A 22993-nucleotide genomic window follows, 5' to 3' on the forward strand; every position below is an offset into this window, starting at 1 on the left:
GATCGACCTAGCTTAATTCTGAGCTGTCTGTGTCAAGTTGACAACCTGTAAAGAACCACCATGGGGTTTGAAGAAATATTTCAAATGTCAGTCACTGCAATTGGAGTATTTCCAAGATTGGCTTCTAAGCGTGTCATAAAAAGACTATTTATCGTCTCCTAGCCAGTATGGGCTTCAGCCACGATCTAGAAGCAGACAGCGGATCATCTCTAAAATGGGGGAAATCTGCGGTTTTGTGGAGCGCACGGACTCTGGCTGAAGCTGTATCTACTGATTTATTGATAGTAGTTACACTTTAAAGGTGGATCTGACATCAGACTAGGGGTCAGCAAATACATTGTGAAAGGATTCCCCATTTGGGGGGATAGTACTCCACTATAGCAGGAGCTATCCTCCGGCTCATATTTGGTCACTGGTCATGCTCTGACATACTATAATATTTCCACTAACTCCATGACACATCCTACAGGAGGGTTCTACCCTAATTCGCCCTCTCGCAACTCTCCTTGTGCATGGTCTCATCTGTTCAGATGTACGAACCAAGATCTGTCTCATGTAAAGGGCATGTGTCCACATTACTTTGTGTTGTATCGTCTGACTGTGCGGGCATGACGTAGAGGTTTTCTTCTGGCTCTGTTGAAATACCGTTCCTCCAGGTGGGAGCTCCTGGTCAGTTTTAAGCTTCTTTGGAAAAGTACCTGTGCCTTGCAGTGTATGTGGATTTGCAGGAGAACATCAATAATTTGTGCTGTGCTCTTTGAAGTCCTCTCGACTACCAGCACTATGCTGAGACTATTGTCTTGTGTCTGCTCGCTGGATATTAATGCACCCAGTGCGCTGTGCTCCTGCGGCATGGTTAATGTGCATACATGGAGCTTACCAGCACACCAGGCTTATATTAAGTCTCTCAGTCAACAATAAAATTGGCTCAATTATTTTTAAATGCTAAGATATACCGAAGAACATTAAAATGTCTATTGGCATAATCCTGAAAGTTTGGTCTTTCACATGGCCTGGTATACTTCGTGGGATACTTTGGCATCAAGTATGCTGTTTTCCAAAAATAACGTCTTATCTACAGGATATGTGATGCGTGTCTGATCACTGGGGGGCCTGGGACCTCCTCAGATGAAGAGAAAGAGGTTCTCGTGTTCTCCATTTGCATGGAGTGGTAATTGATCATAATTCATGTCTCCTTATCCACTGTCTGTAGGACTAAGATGGTGGCTTTGGGCTCTACTTGACTCTCTATCAGTAGACGTAGACTGGAGCAGCTTTAGGCATGCTTGACCCCATATCTTGTGATTGATGGGACCCTCAGACCGCTGGATCTAGGATCCATGTGCGTAGACCTCCTATTTACAAGTAAGGGTCCTGGCATGTAGAGAGGAGTCTACCAAGTGTAAGGTTCTGCATCTCCAGGTACTTTCTGTGGACAGGTGGCCACAAAGTACCGTATATACTCGAGTATAAGCCGAGATTTTCAGCCCAAATTTTTGGGCTGAAAGTGCCCCTCTCGGCTTATACTCGAGTCAAGGTGGGTGGCAGGGTCGGCGGGTGAGGGTGCTGAGGTATACTTACCTAGTCCCAGCGATCCTGGCGCTGTCCCTGCCGTTCCACGGTCTTCTGTACTGCAGCTTCTTCCCTGTTGTGAATTCTGTTGTCGGGCTCCCTCCTGTGGTCATGAATGGTACTTCGGCTGGTTCTGTCCATGGACTTCCTTTGGTGGGTGTTTGAGTTTCCTTCCACAGGTGACGAGGTTAATTCGTTAGCTGGCTGCTCTATTTAACTCCACTTAGATCTTTGCTCCATGCCACCTGTCAATGTTCCAGTATTGGTCTAGTTCTCTCCTGGATCGTTCTTGTGACCTGTCTTCCCAGCAGAAGCTAAGTTCCTGCTTGTATTTTCTTTGGTTTGCTATTTTTCTGTCCAGCTTGCTATTTTTATTGTTGTCTTGCTTGCTGGAAGCTCTGGGACGCAGAGGGAGCGCCTCCGCACCGTGAGTCGGTGCGGAGGGTCTTTTTGCGCCCTCTGCGTGGTCTTTTTGTAGGGTTTTGTGCTGACCGCAAAGCAACCTTTCCTATCCTCAGTCTGTTCAGTAAGTCGGGCCTCACTTTGCTAAATCTATTTCATCTCTGTGTTTGTATTTTCATCTTTACTCACAGTCATTATATGTGGGGGGCTGCCTTTTCCTTTGGGGAATTTCTCTGAGGCAAGGTAGGCTTTATTTTTCTATCTTCTGGCTAGCTAGTTCCTTAGGCTGTGCCGAGTTGCATAGGGAGCGTTAGGAGCAATCCACGGCTATTTCTAGTGTGCGTGATAGGATTAGGGATTGCGGTCAGCAGAGTTCCCACGTCCCAGAGCTCGTCCTTATTTATCAGTAACTATCAGCTCATTCCGTGTGCTCTTAACCACCAGGTCCATTATTGTCCTGACCACCAGGTCATAACACTTCCCCTCTTCAGCGGTCACGTGGGACCGCTGATTAGAGAAATGAATATGCGGCTCCACCTCCCATAGGGGTGCAGCCGCCTATTCATTTCTCTAATCAGCGGTAACGATGACCGCTGATAGAGAAAGAAGCTGCGGCACCGAAGACCGTGGGACAGGCAGAGGGAGCCGGACGTCGGGACCAGGTAAGTATGTAATATTCACCTGTCCACGTTCCAGCCGCCGGGCGTCGCTCCATCTTCCCGGCGCCGCTCCGTCTTCCCGGCGTCTCTGCGCTCTGACTGTTCAGGTCAGAGGGCGCGATGACGCATATAGTGTGCGCGGCGCCCTCTGCCTGATCAGTCAGCGCAGAGAGACGCCGGGACCGGATGCTGGAACGAGACGCCGGGAGCTGCAATCAAGAGAGGTGAGTATGGCTTTTTTTTTTTTTATTGCAGCAGCGGCACAGATTTATGTGGAGCATCTATGGGGCAGTATGAACGGTGCAGAGCACTGTATGGGGCACAGATATGGGGGCAGTATGAACGGTGCAGAGCACTATATGGGGCACAGATATGGGGGCAGTATGAACGGTGCAGAGCATATATGGGGCACAGATATGGGGGAAGTATGAACGGTGCAGAGCATATATGGGGCACAGATATGGGGGCAGTATGAACGGTGCAGAGCACTATATGGGGCACAGATATGGGGGCAGTATGAACGGTGCAGAGCATACAGGGCACAGATATGGGGAAATATGAACGGTGCAGAGCACTATATGGCAGAGCTATGGGGCAATAATGAACGGTGCAGAGCACTATATGGCACAGCTATGGGGAAATAATGAACGGTGCAGAGCACTATATGGCACAGCTATGGGGAAATAATGATCTATTTTTATTTTTGAAATTCACCGGTAAATGCTGCATTTCCACCCTAGGCTTATACTCGAGTCAATAGGTTTTCCCAGTTTTTTGTGGCAAAATTAGGGGGGTCGGCTTATACTCGGGTCGGCTTATACTCGAGTATATACGGTATCTGTTGAAATCCTGGATCTTTTTGATCTGGGCGTCTAGCCTCGAGATTATGGGATTATTGTTTTTAAAGTCTCATTGACATTTTATGATATCCATTATAGGTTTGCTTAATGGAGTCAGTCCGTATAGCTATATTCTTTTTCTTCTCTTGAGCTGGCGATGGTATTATTGGCTTTGTTCTCTAATTGGGCTCTTTCAATTAGATGGTAGAGGTTGTGGTATTAGACAGAAGAATTAGCGGTAGTTTCTTGATTGACTGTAAAATGCTTCTTCTTCCTCCTCTTCCTTTATCTGTCCTGCACTGATCTGGTGGTAGCTGCAGCCAAGCACTTAATGTCAGAAGGAGTTATGTCTTTGTAATGGATCTTGCTGTATATGATGTGTACTTGCCTTCAGACATGGGCTGCTGTTTGTTAAAAGATGAGCCTGTGGGGGCCAACCTAAACACTAGTGGAAGGCGTGTGAGATTTTTCAACATCTGATTTGCAGCCAACTCTTCCTTTACAGTTTCGGATGTCTGTCATTTCAGTTTGTATATTTTTTTTTAATGCACGTAACATACAATTAATGGCTCCTGGGAGAATAAGGACTTATATACATGGCAGGACCTTCTGCATAGACTGTATGGAGTCTTTGTGTTTAGAAAACAATCCCATAACCTAGTGACTGATGCAGTCTTACACATTATTATCTGAATTAATCTAACGGGAAAGCTGTGACATCAATTTAGAGTCTTCAGGATATGCAGTGTCATGGTGCCATGTGTCTCGAAGATTGTACAGAACTAAAATAAAAAAAAAACACAACACACAAACTACAGAGGTTTGCACCCTTATCTTTTCTATAGGCGAAACCTAATATAAAAAATGAGCAAATGCCCTGCAGTATATGAATAAATAGCAATAGTGCATCAAAATAATATAGGGTGCTTGGCTAACATAGTTGTGATTAAAAAAAACAAAAACAAAACCGCGTAAAGGCTATCCCACGTCAAATGACGTAAATGTGAATGAGGGACAAGCTGTATAGCTCCCAATGGCTTGGGTTTCCATTAGTCAGGGTTTTGGTAAGGTGCGTATATGTGTGTGTGTGTGTATATATAATATTAAACAAAAACTGTCAAAATGCATGGTAAAACCTGGCGTTTCCACCCAGTTGTATGCACCACTGCTGCACAAAGTGGCAAGGCATCCGCCAAACCTATAGGCATACAAGAATCAATAATTAACATTTTGCGAATAGTCCGGGATGAATAGGGCGATTGGAGTAAAACGTATCTGATATTCTGTAGAAAACTTTCAGTGTAGCTTGGAAAGCTGTCTGTGGAACTTAAAAATTCGTCCTGTAGCTCCAAATATCTGAGCGGCACTCTGGCTGGCAGCACCATAACAAACTGAATTTTGCTGAGCGAACTGCTCCGTGATTCTTGACGTCACCAAACTAAGCCACAGAGTAAAAGCGTATACAGACAGGACAGAATAGGATCGCAGCGGATTCTTTCTGTGAGGTAAAACATTGCTTAAAATCGGGCAGTGAAATGTTTTGCGTCACTTAAAGAATCATCTGCGATCTCCTGCTGTGCTGTCTGTACACTATCTATTGCTTCCTCCCTTGCCCAGGACGACCTATGTATGGTTGGTTGGTAATTGCAAAAGAAACTGCCAGCAGTGGATCTTGATGACTTGCTGCCCAAGTCCATTCAGTGGGCAGATATAAACTGTGCAGGAGGTGTGGGTTATATCCGCGCTGCTTCAGCACAGTTTATATTGTCATACGGCCGTTGATCGGCTTGTGGATCTGCAGCAGCCGAAATCGCTACATGCCCTTCATTCAAGAAAATCAGGTGAGCAATTCTAAGAAAGCTCTCTTGGTTATCTATCGGATAAGACCCTATTTTGCGCTTTGTCTCTCCACTTTTTGCCATTCAGTGGGCAGAACATTCCTCAGACAACAATCACGAACCTCATTGATTGCAGCCAAGGCACGTAAGTGCATGTAAATGTAGAGTATGATGCTCATACTCTATACTGAACAAATCAAGAAGGTTTGAACATGTTTTTTCCATTTCTTCATCATTTACATATTTTTAACAGGCCTATCCATACTTTGATTTTCATAATGCCTTGATTGGTGTTGCAATTTCAACAATGATGAGTGCAGATATCTGTATTTATATTTAATGTCTGTAAATTTTCCTCTTTTGAAAAACTACAAAAAACACCCCCAAACACTGCCACCATATAGAATCTCCATCTAAGAGATTAAGGAAGATTAGTGACAACCCGAGTGGGACATGTATTTATGGTCACCTAGTTCTAGTGTTCATAGAAAATAATGGGTCAAGGACATATAATTACAGGTGATTATTTTTCTTATCGGGGAGATTTAGTTTTGTAGTATATGGTACTGAATTTTGCACTTTACTGAATGCTTAATAGCAGTACAATAAGTCCTTCACATTGCTTACCTTGGCACTATATAAATAATTAATTATCAGTCTTAATGATTTACTTGACTGCACAGTGGAATGAGTATGTGGCCAAGTCTTTTTCCGGCAAGCTAATAGTATATGGCTTATGAAAGCTTTCCCAATAAGGGAGACACATGAGGCTGTAATTGGTGATCGCGTTGGCAGTAGCTGTAAATTGTGCTCACCTTCAGGTAGCAGCAGACTGCATATCTCACTTCATCCTCTACACCGTAGATCATCTGATACTTTGTACTAAATTTATAATTAAGAACTTACAGCTATCCATAAATATAAAATATGGGGAATATGATGACTTTCCATGGAAAACTAAACTGGAGGAAGTTCGGACAGAACAAGCTAGCTTAAAGAATGGAAGAAATGGCTGGATACAGTTCTATTCATGTCCTTCTGTGTATAGGAGGCAAAAAATTGTAGATTCTAGATTTTACGAAGGCCTTATTCAGACATCATGTTTTAATGGAAGAGTTCTTTGTGTTTTTCGCATATGGAACTTGTACCTTTTTGTTATAGTCTGTGTGGCTGTACACGTGCTCATATAGTTTTACATGCCTTGCTGTCTTCAAATGTTTGCTCTCAATACTTGTTAGTTGTTTGACCTTATCTACCTGTCTGACATAGGCCCGACAACCATTTACTACTGATCTCTGGCTTTTTCCATCCTGGGCACGGTCTTACATTCCTGCCCCCTTTGTGCCACGTCCCAATATCTCCTCACATCTACATGTCCGCTATTGCTAACTGAGACTACGCCACGGATAGCAACTTGGGGATTCCCTGTGTAAAAAGGCCTCACCTGCTGGTGGAAATTAAGAGACAATCTTTTACACTCTTGTTCAACCCACACAAGATTCATTAGTCACACTTTGTGTTCACATTCCCACTAGACTGCTATAATCAAAATATGGCCTTACGACCTAAGGCTGCGGGCCTATTATTTTGACCATACCTTTTCATTGACCAATTCAATAGATCTATGAGAGGTAAACATCATGTTGAGCAATTTAGGCTAATTATGATATAAACTGTGCCACTAATTTGTCTAAATTGACGACACCAGATTTTCCTGCTTCAGATTTGTAAAGTACGGTAATAAAATAAACCATCCATGGAGATCATGCCCGATTTTCTTCAGATAGATTTATTAACTAAGAAGAGGTGGAAAATGATGCAAAGGTTGGTAGAAACGAACACCATAACAAAGCAGTCAAAAATTTATTTCATAAATGTGTGGTGAAAAGTTGACATTTTTTCAATCTTAGTTAGTGGACTATTGAGTTTTTCCAACAGATTAGACATTTTCACAAGATATGCGATTTTAAAAATAATACATTTTATAGCATATTTATCTTCAGTAATATTTGTGAGGTAACTCTTCACAATGTATGTGTGCCCAATGATTTTGAGAACCGGTAGATATTCTATCATGTGAGGCCGCCTTCTGCCCACGCATATCCGCTATAGTAACTATGCGCTCTTTGTTCATGAATGTTGAAAAATGTCTAAAAGTTATTGGAAATTCAGTACAGCCTATAAAAAAAGAAATACAGATCTGTAGCTTTCTCCAGAACTCACTTATTCAGCATGACAGTGGTGCTATTGTTCTCAAAGATGGGTTTTCATGCCTAATTACTATACAAAGCTTGATGTCCTAGCTGGCAGAACACAGACATCAGGCTTACATTATTAAAGAACAATTAAAAATGTTATTACTGCTACACCTGCTCCCTGAGGAATATTGTATCCCAATTCCACCTTTACAAATTGGAGGGTGATGACCTGGTGCAGCTTTAGTCACTGTAATGTCCGGCTTCGCCTTGGTTGAGGAGGTCCAGATGGAATAGAGAGTGGATCCAGTGGGATGTCAATTTATTTGGTATTTTCTTGGTAATATGTTACTAAAACTAATTAAGAAAAAAAAAAAGCGGTCATAAAATTAAGAGTTAAAAGGGTCAATTCCAAGCATTTCAACGCAGGCCTGGTGGTGCATGAACCTTACTTCTTCAATTTTATGCCTATTTATTTATTATACTTTTGAGTAAAATTTAGCAAAATAATCATTCGTCACTGCTTACTGAATCCATATAGTTTTACATCTGGACGACCCCAACCAGTAGCTCACAAGACTCGCACATGCTTCTGTGCAGCTGCTGCAGTTGGTGGATCTTGTAATCGGACATGAAATACAGCTCTGGCAAAAATGAAGAGACCACCACATCAAAACCCTGTCATGGGCAGCCCAATCTCCAGACCTGAACCCCATTGAAACCTCTGGAATGTAATCAGGAGGATGATGGATAGTCACGAGCCATCAAACAAAGAAGAACTGCTTACATTTTTGCACCAGGAGCAGTGTGAAAGACTGGTGGAACGCATGCCAAGACACATGAAAGCTGTGATTAAAAATCATGGTTATTCCACACAATATTGATTTCTGAACTCTTCCTGAGTTAAAACATTAGTATTGTTGTTTCTAAATGATTATGAACTTGTTTTCTTTGCGTTATTTGAGGTCTGAAAGCACTTTTGTTTTAAATTTTGAACATTTTTCTCTGTCAGAAAAAAAAATACAAAAAATGTCTTGGAAATTCTGAGACATGTCAGAAATGTATCAAATAAAATAATTTACGTTTTACTCAAAAATATACCTGTAAAGAGAAAAATCAGACAAGCTGAACATTTTGCAGTGGTCTCTTAATTTTTGCCAGAGCTGCATATTTTGATAATAATAATAATAATAATAATAATTTTTATTTATATAGCGCCAACATATTCCGCAGCGCTTTACAAATTATAGAGGGGACTTGTACAGACAATAGACATTACAGCATAACAGAAATACAGTTCAAAACAGACACCAGGAGGAATGAGGGCCCTTTGATGTATTCAATTAGTGGCACTGTGATGGCTTTGTACAAGTCTGGGGCTGCAAACCCATGTTGAACTTATTGCCCCCTGAGGATCTGTGTTTCACTTCTTTTCGTTCCCTAGCCCAGTGATTTTCAACCTTTTTTGAGCCGCGGCACACTTTTTATACTTAAAAAATCCCGAGGCACACCACCAACCAAAATGGCACAAAATGGTGCGTCCAGGTTTGAGATGAAAGTCTGCAGTCATTCTATGTGACTGCAGGCTTCTGAATTCTCACAGCGCAAGCACTGCACACTTTCAGGATTCTCCCTTGCCGGTGGCCAGAGTGGACGGTCATGACAGCACAAGTATGTGATTTGGATACTTCTGGCCACATTCTAACTAGACGTGTCCGGCCTCAGTCAATTCATTTTCATTGAATGAGGCCACACATGTCTAGTCAGCACGTGACCGCATGTATGTAAATCACCAACATCAGAGAATTATGATAGCAGTGTGCACTGTGAGAATTCAGAAGTCTGCAGTCACATAGTATGACTGCAGACTCATCACAACCTTGGACATCCCCTTTAATGTTCCTAACAAATAAAAATGAGAATTAGTATCACAAAAAAAAAAACACATTTACATCCAGGTACCTGATAGATGACGTTGTTTTTGGAGTCGCCTCTTTCTTTTCATCTTCACCTTGTCCAGATGCCATGATGACTCTTCTCATCCACCGGCAGAGCTCGTTTCTGCAGACTTCCATCTTCTCCTGTCTTCTGCAGCACATCCCGACACAACACCCTTAAAGATAGCATTAAGCTACTTACTGGTAGCGGCATTTTTCGGAGGCCCATGACAGCACTACGAGAGAGGGGATCCGCCCTTAAGGAACAGGAAACCTACAGATACAAAAGGGCGGCACCTCTCCCATGCATCAGTTGTATTTCAGAGCCTGAGAGGACTACCGCGGTTAGTGGTACACAAACATACATTATATACATTTGGAAACAAAAAATAATCTACTATATTGTAACCAGACACCATATGTGAGATTTACATACTACACTATTTACATATCAGGAAGTGCTACCCCCACGTGAATAGGGAGGGAACTAAGGGTGCTGTCATGGGCCTCCGAAAAATGCCGCTACCAGTAAGTAGCTTAATGCTTTATTCGGACTCCCATGACAGCACTACGAGAGATTTACAGAGATGTAAGCTACCTTAGGGAGGGACTATAGTCTGTAGCACCCTTAACCCAAAGGAGAGATCAGAGGAGGACCCCAAATCCAACCGATAGTGTTTAAAGAAAGTGGAAGGAGATGACCAAGTGGCCGCCTTACATATTTGCTCCACTGACACTCCAGATCTCTCTGCCCAGGATGACGCCATGGCCCGGGTGGAATGTGCCTTTAGATTCTGCGGAGCTGGCCCCCCACCTGCTGTGTAAGCTAGAGATATAGTTTCCCTAATCCATTTGGCTAGTGAATATTTTGACACTAAATCCTTTCCTTGGACCTTGGAATGAAAGAAACAGTGCTCCATCTTTCTTCCAATTATCAGTAGCTGAGATATACTGAAGGAGAGATCTCCTAACGTCTAACGTATGAAGCTCCTGCTCTTTAGGATTAGAGGGATTAGGAATAAAGGATGGCAAAACTATCTCCTGTGATCTATGGAAACGTGACGCTACCTTCGGCAGATATGCCGGGTCTGGTCTAAGGACTACTCTGTCTGATAAGATTTCTGTGTATGGAGGAGCTCTGGAAAGCGCCTGGATATCCCCTATCATGCGAGCTGAGGTTATGGCAATCAGGAAGGCGGTCTTAAGTGTCAACATTTTGATTGAGGCCTCTTGCAGAGGTTCAAAGGGGGGTTTTGTTAGAGAGGACAGAACTAAATTTAAATCCCATGGAACTGTCCTATCCTTATATACCGGTCTAGATCTACTAACTGCCTTCATAAACCTCGCTATCCAATAATTGTTTGCTATATTGCATGAAAACAGGGCACCCAGAGCTGAGACCTGTACTCTAAGGGTACTAGTAGAGAGTTTTAACTCGAAACCCCTCTGTAGGAACTCTAAGATTTGTTGTATTGGTATCCCGTCTTGGATGTCAAATCTTGAACAAGACAAGAACTTCCTCCAAGTTCTAGAGTAGATTTTTGTAGTTACTTGCTTTCTACTCTTTAGGAGTGTCTCGACTAAATTTGGAGAGAAGCCTTTCCCCACTAATAGTGACCGTTCAAACTCCACGCCGTTAAATGGAGTGCTGCCACTTGTGGATGGGAGATCGGTCCCTGAGAAAGCAGGTTCGGGATCTCTGGTAGTACCCAGGGAACCGATACAGACATTGTCTTGAGCCAGGCAAACCAGGTTCTTCTGGGCCAAAAGGGGGCGATAAGGATGACTTTCGCTCGATCCTCCCTGATTTTCCTCACCACTAGAGGTATCAGGTTCAGTGGTGGGAAAGCATAGGCCAGTGGAAAATCCCATTTTATCAGAAACGCGTCCACCGCCAAGGGATTTTCCCTGGGATTTAGCGAGCAAAAAAGTTTTACTTTTCTGTTTCTGGTGGCGAACAGGTCTACCACTGGTTGACCCCATCTGCAGACGATCAGATTGAAAATGTCTTCGTTGAGAGACCACTCTCCTTGCCTTAACATGTTTCGGCTGAGGAAATCTGCTGCTACATTTTCCTTTCCTTTGATGTGGAGAGCCGTCAAAGATAGAAAATTGAGCTCTGCCATCTGGAACAATCGATCCGTGATTTGCATCAATGTCTCGGAACGAGTTCCCCCTTGCCGGTTTATGTAAGCGACTGCAACTCTGTTGTCCGACAGAATTCTGACGTGCTGGCCCTGCAGATATATGAGGAATTTTTTAACAGCCAATTCAACCGCCAACAACTCCCTCTGGTTGGATGAGAATGTTGTGAAGGGTTCCCATTGTCCCTGGACCACCATGTCCCCCATGTAGGCTCCCCACCCTGAAGAGCTGGCATCCGTGGTTATCACCCGGGACACATTTACTATCCAGGGGACCCCTGCTGATAAATTCTTTTTATCTGACCACCACCTAAGGGAATCTAGCGTGGTTGGCTCTAACGTTATTTTCCCATTTAACGCGCCTCCCAAGGCTCTGTCATGGAACAAGACTTCTCTTTGTAGGGATCTGGTGTGGAACTGAGCCCACTTAACTGCTGGAATGCAAGATGTGAGTGACCCAAGTAGGGACATTGCTTGCCTAAGTGTCATGGAAGGTGTATTAATTGCATTTAACACATAAATTTGAATTAGATCTATTTTTTCTATGGGGAGGAGACACTGTTGTCTCACTGAATCCAACATTAGACCCAGGAACTTTTGAATATTTAGGGGCTGTAACTTAGATTTTTCGAAGTTTATGATCCAACCCAGGTGTTCTAGCTTGGCTTTAGTAAACTCCCATTGTGACAGACAGTGATCTATCGAGTTCCCTACAATGAGGAAATCATCCAAGTAAGGAATTATAAGGACGTTTGATTCTCTTAAGTGTGCCATGACTTCAGCGATTATTTTAGTGAACACTCTAGGAGCAGAAGTTATCCCGAAGGGGAGTGCCCTGAACTGAAAATGTTGAATCCTACCCCCAATTAGTACTGCTACCCTTAGGTATCGTTGGAAATCAGCGTGAATGGGTACATGATAGTAGGCATCTTTCAAATCCACTACTACCATAAAACAATTGTTGAAAAACATTTTTATTGTTGAATTGATGGACTCCATTTTGAAGGTATGTTTCACCAAAAACTTATTGAGACCCTTAAGGTTTATAATGGTCCTATAAGACATATCCGGCTTTTGAATTAGGAAAAGGGGAGAGTAGAACCCTTCCCCTGCCTGAGAATACGGCACTTCAATCAAAACATTTTTGGAGCAAAGAGTCCTCACTTCCTCTTCTAAGGCAAATTGTTCAGTGGGAGATGAGCGCCAGGGTGTTAACTGGAATTTGTCCCGTGGGGTATGGACAAACTCAAGTCTGAGACCATGGGAAACAGTGTCTTTTATCCAAACACTGTTTGTGATTTTTGACCACTCTGCCGAGAAATGCGACAGTCTCCCTCCCACCGTGATTGCCAGTCATTGGTCTTGTTTTTTGTTTTCCGTCGGGTTACGGCGAAACATGAGACCTGTGCCTCTATTTCGCTTATCATCCCATCTGGAACGATCCCTACCTGGTGAGAAGGTCCGCCTTCCTCCCCGATTGAACCTTCTTTTGTTGAAGGGACGATATGGATTGAAACGGTTAGGAAATTTTTTCTTATCATCTCCTGCCTTCTCCAGGAGTTCGTCCAGGGTAGGTCCGAATAGATACTCGCCCTTACAAGGGATAGCGCAGAGTTTTGTTTTTGCCTGCATATCCCCCGGCCAGCATTTCAACCATAGGGCTCTTCTCGCAGCATTAGAAAGACCTGCTGCCCTAGCCGCCAATTTAACAGAGTCAATTGAGGCATCCGATAAAAAAGCTGCCCCCTCCTGGATTACTGGTAACGCTGCAAGTATGGAATCTCTAGAGGCCCCCTGTTTTAATTGGGTTTCTAACTGGTCCAGCCAGACCATTATTGACCTTGCCGTGCAGGTTGACGCCACCGCAGGTTAAGGAGCCGGCTGCCATCTCCCAGGTTCCTTTTAGGAAGGTATCCACTTTCCTATCCAGGGGGTCTTTAAGCGTACCCATATCCTCAAACGGGAGAGAGGATCGCTTTGCCACCTTGGCAATTGCCGCGTCCAGCTTTGGGGCCTTTTCCCAATTACCCACTGCTGGGTCATCAAAGGGATACCGACGCTTCTGCGCAGGTGGTAAGGAGCCTATCCTCTCCGGTTTTCTCCACTCCCTGTTGATAAGTTCCTGTATCTTTTCATTCAGGGGAAAGACTCTGCGCTTCCTCTGTTCTAGGCCGCTGAACATCATTTGTTCCTTAGATAGCTGAGGCTTGGGTTCTGTTATACCCATTGTGCCTCTGACCGCTTTTATTAATTTGTCTATCCTCTCTATGGGTAAACAAAACCGGGCAGCGTCTTCCCCCGACGAGGAAGATGATGCTGCTGAATCATCCGATTCTTCACTCTTGTCTTTATCCACAGATGAATCAGATGCCCACTGAGTTCTCTGCTTAGAGCCTGACTGTGAAAGATCCTTAATGGATTGCTTGACCTCCCTTCTAACCATTTCCTTCAGACTGGCCACCATAGAAGAGGATTCTTCTGCCACCTACAGGGATAAGTAAGGTAGACTAGAGTGTAAGATCTACATGCTATATCCCCTCCCTACTTTCCAGGACCTCACCGTCTGCTGGATACAGGGGTCACATAGTTTTTTAGGGTGTGAGTCAGGCAAGGGGACCCCGCAGATGGCACACTCCCTATGCTTCGCCTTACTGACGCTTTTCTTTCCCTGCATAAAACATATGAGGGGAAACTAGTCACTAAGTGAACTTTCTCGAAGATCACTTACCAGAGGCTGCCCACACCCATAGAGATACCGAAGCACGAGGGGGATCTTTTTTGGCTGATGCTCCAGACCCCTGTCTGGAGGAGCTTCTGCGGCCAGATCCATCGCTCCTTTTCTCACGTTCCTTCTCCATAAGCTTCTGGGGTTCTTCATCCAGCAGCAGAGGCTGCTGATCCTGATCAGACTCCATCTGAAGCAGTTTGGAGACCAGGAGCAAGGAACGCGCACCTGGAGCCGATATATAGCCCCTCCTTCGGCCAGCGTAATTGCACCGCGCTTCCAGTTGCTCCCCTTCCCCCCATGCAGCTGCAGGGGATCAGCCGACACCTGAGGGTGATGAGCGCACATTTTCCGGTGGGCTCCGCCATCTTGGAGCTCCTGCGCATGCGCAGAAGCTCCGTGACCCGGAAGTCACAGCTGGCTCCGCCTTCAGACGTCACCCCCGGCCCACAGCGCTTCCTGTTAGCGCTGTGAACAACGTGGGACGCCGAGACTTGCCACGAGACTCCGGGTGGCGCCCCCTCAATGTCGCCGACCCCTCAGAGCCTCCCCTAAGCCGCTCAAGGGAGGGAAACAGTACACACCAAGCGCCGGCTTCGGAGATCGGACACCCCCTGGCGACCGCTCCACGCTGATGAGACACTGCCGTGCAGCCCCCCAGAGCCACCGTGTCTCCTTCAGGTACCCCGCACCGGCCGAGGTAGGAGACCCTCTCGCTACCTAATTCGGCCCGGCCGGCCTGGAATTCTAGTATCTTCCGTAGGATCCAGTCCCTTCAGGAACAGGAAACCAACTGATGCATGGGAGAGGTGCCGCCCTTTTGTATCTGTAGGTTTCCTGTTCCTTAAGGGCGGATCCCCTCTCTCGTAGTGCTGTCATGGGAGTCCGAATAAAGCAGTGTTATTATAATGCTCCGGAATAACAATATCTGCCCTAGGCTGAGCCCCTGAGTAAATAATTGCCCCTCACTTTATTCCCAGCACATAATATGACCCTCACTGTCCCTCTTATGGTACATGCCATCCACACTACCCTCTCTCTCTTTTCCATACTTCACACTGCCTTCTCATACGGTGTCCCTCATAGAGAGCCCAGTCTCTCTACTGTGCCCCTTCGTTACACTCCTCCTACTTGGCATACTGTCTCCTCCTGGCTGTTACCCTCACACTACTCAGTATCTATTATGTGTCCACTCACACTTTCATCCCCCCATACTGTCTGCACACATTTCTAATAGCCTCCTCCTGTACATCCCCCCCCTGCTAACATACCCCTTTGCTCTCTCCATATTTCCTCCACACATTCCCCCGACTCCCCATACTGTCCTCACACATCCCATCACCGTTGCTCCCAGTACTGTCAGCACACATTTTTCCCCTCGCTACTGTGTCCACCCCCATCTCCCCACTCACCCCCACAGAATATATCCACTGCCCTTCCGATAGAATAAATCCATCCCCTTCCACAGAATAAATGCACCCTGCCCCACACATGCTAAATAAATTCCAGCCCCCCCCCACGTACACTGAATAAATCCCCCCACACACTGAATAAATCCCCCCCCACACACTGAATAAATCCCCCCCACACACTGAATAAATCCCCCCCACACACTGAATAAATCCCCCCCACACACTGAATAAATCCCCCCCACACACTCCCCATAAACCCACCCCACGCTGAATCTTCGGTGTCTTCAGCTCCACAGCACAGGAGCACTTACCACCAAGTGTCTTCTGTCTCCTGCGCGTCGGATAGTGACGTCAGCAGCGTGATCACGACTTGATCACGCTGCTGGCGTCGCTCTGACCCAGCGGTCAGAGCCTCAATTGTACTCGCAGCTGGTAGATGTCTGCGAGTACAATTGATCTCCGGGAGCCGGCGCGCTGCAGCTTCTCTGTGCCGGCTGTCAGCTTGACAGTCGGCACAGAGAACAGCTGACTCCCGTTCCCCGCGGCACACCCGACCATGTGGCACACTGGTTGAAAAACACTGCCCTAGCCCACCCTATGTCATATGTTTGCTGGATTGCAGGACTTTCTTTGCTTTCTGTCCACCATGGCATTTGTCACATATTTGAACATAATGGGTTTTTATATTATCATTTCCTTTACTAGATCTGATAATTATGTTTAAGGTTTGTATCTTAATCTATTAATTGGACAGGCCTTTTTCATTCATCAGTCATTAGATGGTTTTGTTTAATATCACAGCAACAGTTGCCTTTTTTTTCTGTCTTAGAAATGGTGCGTGTTCTGTCAAGTTTTTAAGATAGTTTTTTGTGCCTCTTATCAACTTCTAATTGTTTTTTTTAAGCATATTTCTTTTAATTTTGCTGTGTAGATTGGGACACCTTCATCAGTCACCGCATAATATCTATAGAGTCGATAAGAGAGGCTAGACGCACTAAAGGTACCTTCACACATAACGATATTGTTAACGATATCGTTGCTTTTTGTGACGTAGCAACGATATCGTTAATGAAATCGTTATGTGTGACAGCGACCAACGATCAGGCCCCTGCTGTGCTGTCGCTGGTCGGGGAAGAAAGTCCAGAACTTTATTTCGTCGCTGGACTCCCTGCAGACATCGCTGAATCGGCGTGTGTGACACCGATCCAGCGATATCTTCACTGGTAACCAGGGTAAACATCGGGTTACTAAGCGCAGGGCCGCACTTAGTAACCCGATGTTTACCCTGGTTACCATCCTAAAAGTAAAAAAAAACAAACACTACATACTTACCTACAGCCGTCTGTCCCCGGCGCTGTGCTCTGCACTCCTCCTGTACTGGCTGTGAGAGTCGGTCAGCCGGAAAGCAGAGCGGTGACGTCACCGCTCTGCTTTCCGGCCGCTGTGCTCACAGACAGTACAGGAGGAGAGCAGAGCACAGCGCTGGAGGACAGACGGCTGTAGGTAAGTATGTAGTGTTTGTTTTTTACTTTTAGGATGGTAACCAGGGTAAACATCGGGTTACTAAGCGCGGCCCTGCGCTTAGTTACCCGATGTTTACCCTGGTTACCGGCATCGTTGGTCGCTGGAGAGCGGTCTGTGTGACAGCTCTCCAGCGACCAAACAGCGACGCTGCAGCGATCTGGATCGTTGTCGGTATCGCTGCAGCGTCGCTTAATGTGAAGGGGCCTTTACACGGAGGAGCCTCTATGCAGTTCTCCTGCTGCTCTAATCTCTGCAGTATAGCTGGCCACACATATTGGATAGCTGTGGGCCGAGCTCTTCATGTAGAGGATTGTTCGGCTCAGCCAAGCGTTCCTGTGTTTTCTATGACAACTCCTACTAAATAGTATCGGAGCTGCTCCTCTCCCCATCAAACAAATGAATCGTCCAACTGAATTTCAACCAGGCAATCGTTATGTTCTGTTGGGTGGCCGATTAGACGGCTGGCCGATCTTGCTGAAATGGATAGGTTTTATCAGTTTTTCTCTAATGTGTATGGGGGACCTTAAGAAACAGTTGAACATCTCTTCCTGGAGATCACAATAATCTATTGCTGCTTTTCTGTCCATTAACTCACATTCACTGCAGTGCAGCCATAAAGTGCACAGACACCCAGTGGTGTTGGGATCTGTGTGATCTGACTATGCTGTCCTATACATGTGCTTATTATGGAGGTAGGTCCATTCTCCTAGCCAAAATTATTTAAAATATTGTGCTGTCAAGGTAATAGAATCAATCAAAGAATACACCCTATTTATTGTTGTAAGCGCAGAGGGTTTTGTAAAGTGCTGCGGAATAGGTTGGCGCTATATAAATAAATTATTATTAGGAAAGCACTCTCCCTACCCTTCTCGGTGGACAGCGTGCCCCTTCATCAATACACTGGACTCATGGATATGCATGTCTAATCTATAGTTCTAAAACATTTCCTAAATCCTGATATTCATGTGATAAGTGTATTTTTAGCACCAGTTATAAATGAGAAAACAAAAATCAGTGGAGACCAAATTCACTTCCAGTGATCAGATGACATTGCGAACGTTCTGTACCTGCAGGATGTTGGCCTTGTCGGTGAAGGGTTAAGGACGCAGTGTTACATAACATCTGTTTTGACTGGAATGGAGTAGTGCCGCCTTTCATTTATTTTGGTTGTGTGCTGGAAGAACATTTCTTTTCCATGAAAACATTGCATGTGAAGAGCAGATAAGCTGTGTGAACAGCTGATGGAAGGGGCTGACGGTCGGCAGACTAATGTCGCTCGCTCTGATGTAGTAAACCCTTTGGCAAATATGTTTTTTTTTTTTTGTTTTCCTTACTTCCTTAAATCCCTTGTCACCGTGAAAGCCGGGTGCTTGACAATCTAGAGAACCATCGTCTGGTCAGTGCCAGAATATATTCTGCATTCTGTACTTTTAAGTTTTAACTTCCTTTGTTAATTTGCACCTTGCCAGAGGAAGAAACTGGATGATCAAAGCAGCTTGTGGCATCACTTCCATCTTTCTGCATCATCTTCTGCTGGCAACTGCTGTGGCAGCCTAATCGTACAGTAGAGTAGTAATTGCCATCAGATAAATATACACCAAGCACTGTACACGATATTAATGCTCCGCATCTCCACGCCGGCTCTAATGTCACATTATGCAGCTGTTCTGATGAAAGCTTTGCCGCTAACTGGACAAGCTTCAATGTAATAGTAAAGGGACGGACGTGGTTTCTTCAATTATCACAAATTAAATGTAGTCATGGATTAAGTGTTAGTACGCTTCGTAATATACTTCTGATGAATAGACATAGATAAAACCTCGCTTATAAGCGTGCTAGGTCCGTTTACTGAAATACTGGCATATAGCCTTCATAAACACTAGTCTACTACTAATTGATCGGTTATTTAAAATTGACGATATATAGTTAGATTTAAAAAAAATTTTTTAATGGCCTCTGGCTCGATCTTGAGCCATGGCAACTTGACAAATGAATGATCTGTAGGATGATCAATTTTGTGCAACCTAGATAGGTCCACCAGGGTCTTCTCCACTGTTATATTTTATACTATCAAGCTATCAGGTTGCTGGTCTTCCTCTTCGCCTTGTTCCTTCTATTTTTCTGACTATGATGTCCTTCTCCACTAATGGCTTTCTTCGTATGATGTGTTTAAAGTAGGCAAGCCATAGCTTGGTGATCATTGCTTCCAGTGACATGTCTAGCTTGATTTGTTCCAAGATTGATGTATTTATTCTTCTTGTCATCCATGGCATTAAGGTCCTTCTCTAACACCAAATTTCAAAGGCATAATTTCTTCTTCTATCTTTTTTCTTTATCGTCCAGGTTTCACATCCATGTGTTAACACCGAAAAGATCAAGCTATGTACTACCCATGTCTTCATCGCCAGTATAATATTCAATGACGTGTGAGTCGCCCGCCAGGGCCGTGGGGTACTCTGTACCGGGTACTGAGATCACAGGGGGATGCCACAATGGCGACCCGGTTTGTGACCCTGGGCGCCCATGTAAAAGGGAAAGGTCCTTAAAGGGAATAAAGTTTGTGTTTGTGACGCCACCTGTGGTATTCGGTCAATGGGGAACGACGCTGCTTTAAGGGGTCCTCTGGGATGATGTTATGGCAGCTAGATGGTATAACTTCCCACAGGTGAAGTATAACCCCAGGGCTCCCGATGTGTAGATGGAAGAATGGCGCAGTAAGGAATGAGGACACAGGGTTGCAGTCTCTTTACCTTGTTTACTGAAGTCTTCAGGCAGCGACAGTCCAGGGCACCGGATCACAGGGCTGGCAGAGTCCAGCCGGCTTGGAGGCAAGTTAGGAGTCCCCTTACCCAAGTGGAAATCAAAGCCTTCCTCTAGCGCGGTGGTGTTGTAGTCCCTTACTGCCTATGGCTTCACATAAGGTCCTCACAGTTGTTCTCTCTCTGTCCCCCGTATAGGATAGGACACGACCCATATGACTGGTGACTTGAGGCGGTTTATAGGGATTGTAGCACGCCCCAGCCTCTAAAGGTGTCACCGTACCTCCTGGGTACTAAGGCGAACAGGGAACGTGGAATTCAGCTGTCCTGCCGGTCTGTGATGTAAGTTGTGGAGGGCCTTACGATCCTCGGTATTCCGGCTACCGGTCTCTGTGCCTCAGAAGGAGGCAGCATGCTCAGGGCTGGTCTCCTCCTGGTATCCTCTCCTGTGCTTTGCTCTTCTGCACGTTCACTGCAATGTATTCGGCCGCACTGCGACTACACAGCTCCGTAAACCCTCTGCTGCCTCAGAGTGATCCAGTCTGTTTCCTGGCAAGAACTGACTGACTTTCCCTACAGACTAACTAATATATATGGTCACCTAGTAAATAGGATCAAAAGCTCCCCCTGGTGGCCTGGAGTGTGAATGTGTTGCATGTTTGTGGTACCTGGTTACAGTTATCCCTTCTTGCCTTTCAAGCGTAACATCACTCTCCCCGTGAGGAAAACAGTGCTACTGTGACGACCAGGACCCAGGGGCGCCACACATGCTTCAGGATTGGATAAAAAAGGATTCTCTCGTTACCTCTAACTTAGTGCTTCTAATATCAGCTTTAACTCCTACCTCATCTTCATACCTTTATGTTCCCTGATATCTCACCTCATCTCATCTCATCAAGGTACTGTGAACAAAACCTGTTGAATTCATCACTGCATCATCCTTCCAGACTAGACACGTGCTGCTCTTCATGATTAGAGGCACAGGTTAGCGAGTAAACGCTATGTCTTATACAGAGAACCGTGTTAACATCCCTCACACATTTCACCCACGTACATCGGTGGCAGAATATTTTGTCACCCCTATACCCCCATGTCCTCTGTAAGTTTGTGAACGGGAGGCACGCTACTCTTGTTTGAATTGTCTAACATGTTCCTCCTGAATAGTAAAGTGCAGAGGAATCTAAAGACGCAGAAAACTACAATGATTATAAATCCTTTAGGCACTATTACTGTATGGTGCTCTCCAAGCAGAAACATTATTTTAAAGAAAACTATCGCAAACCTAAAGGTGCCCAGAAAACTTGGTTTTCGCACTTGCTTTGCATTATGATTACATGAAAGCTTTAATGGGCGCAAGTGCAAATGTGAGTCTCCTGCTGGATCCTCTCCCACCACACATGGAGCCATCATAACAATACATGTTGTAATTCTAGCAACAGAAAAGTGTATTAATAACTTCTATGAAAGCAGATGACAATAGAAGCAGGATATGTATGGGTTCCTTGATGCGTTTTCATAATTTTTACCAAAGGTAAACTGAATCGCCATCAATTATTAACAACAAAGAAATGTGACTCAGACTGATGGTAGAACAAGGATGAAAGATCTAGTGAAAAAAATCTAAAATCTTCGAATTTAATGAGGTGACTCTAAAAGCAAAGATCAGGATTGTCTGGACGCTGATATTTTCTGCTATTTTCTAGATGTGATTGACTCGTGGTGCTAAGTTACGCCTTCTTTCTGGCAGAAACCTGTCCCCTACATCCGTGGCTATGTTCCATTTTCAAATGAAGCTCCATCAGTGTTTTGCGCATAATATATAGATCTAACGGTAGATACTTCAGGATGCAGTAGAATTTTGGGCACGAACAATAGTATATCTGTCTGTATACACTTTTATATTGTAACGGTTTTAATGAATTCTGTAATAAATGTCCTCCTTGTAAGCGGCATGGAGTCCTTTCTGCCTGTCTGACATATTGAGGATATTCATAATATAACATTCAAAAATACGGTCCCATTTGTTGTCAGAACTTTCCAGTATACTACTTTGTATTTTCCTATACGTTGTTTGCATATATTTTTTGTGAAATTACCAAAAATGTTTACATATGAAGTTGTAGATTTTCTCCTAAAAGCTTTTTAGCTCAACGTAAGGTAACCAGTTATAGATACGTATATTACGTATTTTCTTCCAGGATGTTCCTATACATAAGATCTTTTGTCCTGACCAAAATATCACTTCACTCGACAATCGGTGATCGTCATATATCCACCACCCTCGGAACCTTCAGACGGAACCTGAAAAACCATCTCTTCAGGAAAGCCTACAGCCTGCAATAACCATTCTGCTGCCTCACCACCACCTGAGCTGCTTCCTCACCACCACAAAAGCTGCCCGCATCCCCAACCTTCTGTCTCTTCCCCATTATCCGCAAGGACAGGGTCCTCTCCCCTCTGTACCAGTCTGTCATTGTAAATTCGTTTACTGTAAACGATATCTATAACTCTGTAACCCATTCTCATGTACAGCACCACAGAATTAATGGTGCTATATAAATAAATATATATATATATATATATATATATATATATATATATATATATATACACGTACGTACGCACGCACGCACGCACACACACACAACGATCACCGGTTGTCGGGTAAATTGATATTTTGGTCTGGACAAAAGATCATCGCTCTGGGCAGCATATGGTCCTATGACAGCAGGATGTGCTGAAAGATTCAGTGTGCTTCTGAACAGTGGTAGCTGAACAAGAAGCTGATCGAAGGATATATATATATATATATATATATATATATATATATATATACACATACCGTATATACTCGAGTATAAGCCGACCCAAGTATAAGCCGAGACCCCTAATGTTGCCACAAAAAACTGGGAAAACTTAATGACTCGAGTATAAGCCTAGGGTGGAAAATGCAACAGCTACCGGTAAATGTCAAAAATAAAAATATA

At 44.5% G+C, this 22993-nt stretch overlaps 1 protein-coding gene across 1 annotated transcript in view; it reads left to right on the forward strand.

Annotated features, from left to right (window-relative positions):
* The window catches only part of DPH1 (diphthamide biosynthesis 1), a 378970-nt gene that overhangs the window by 73081 nt on the left and 282896 nt on the right, over positions 1-22993 (forward strand). The gene's annotated exons all lie outside the window — the stretch shown is intronic.

Source organism: Ranitomeya imitator, chromosome 3 (genome assembly GCF_032444005.1).
Source record: "Ranitomeya imitator isolate aRanImi1 chromosome 3, aRanImi1.pri, whole genome shotgun sequence".
Classification (NCBI taxonomy): domain Eukaryota; kingdom Metazoa; phylum Chordata; class Amphibia; order Anura; family Dendrobatidae; genus Ranitomeya; species Ranitomeya imitator.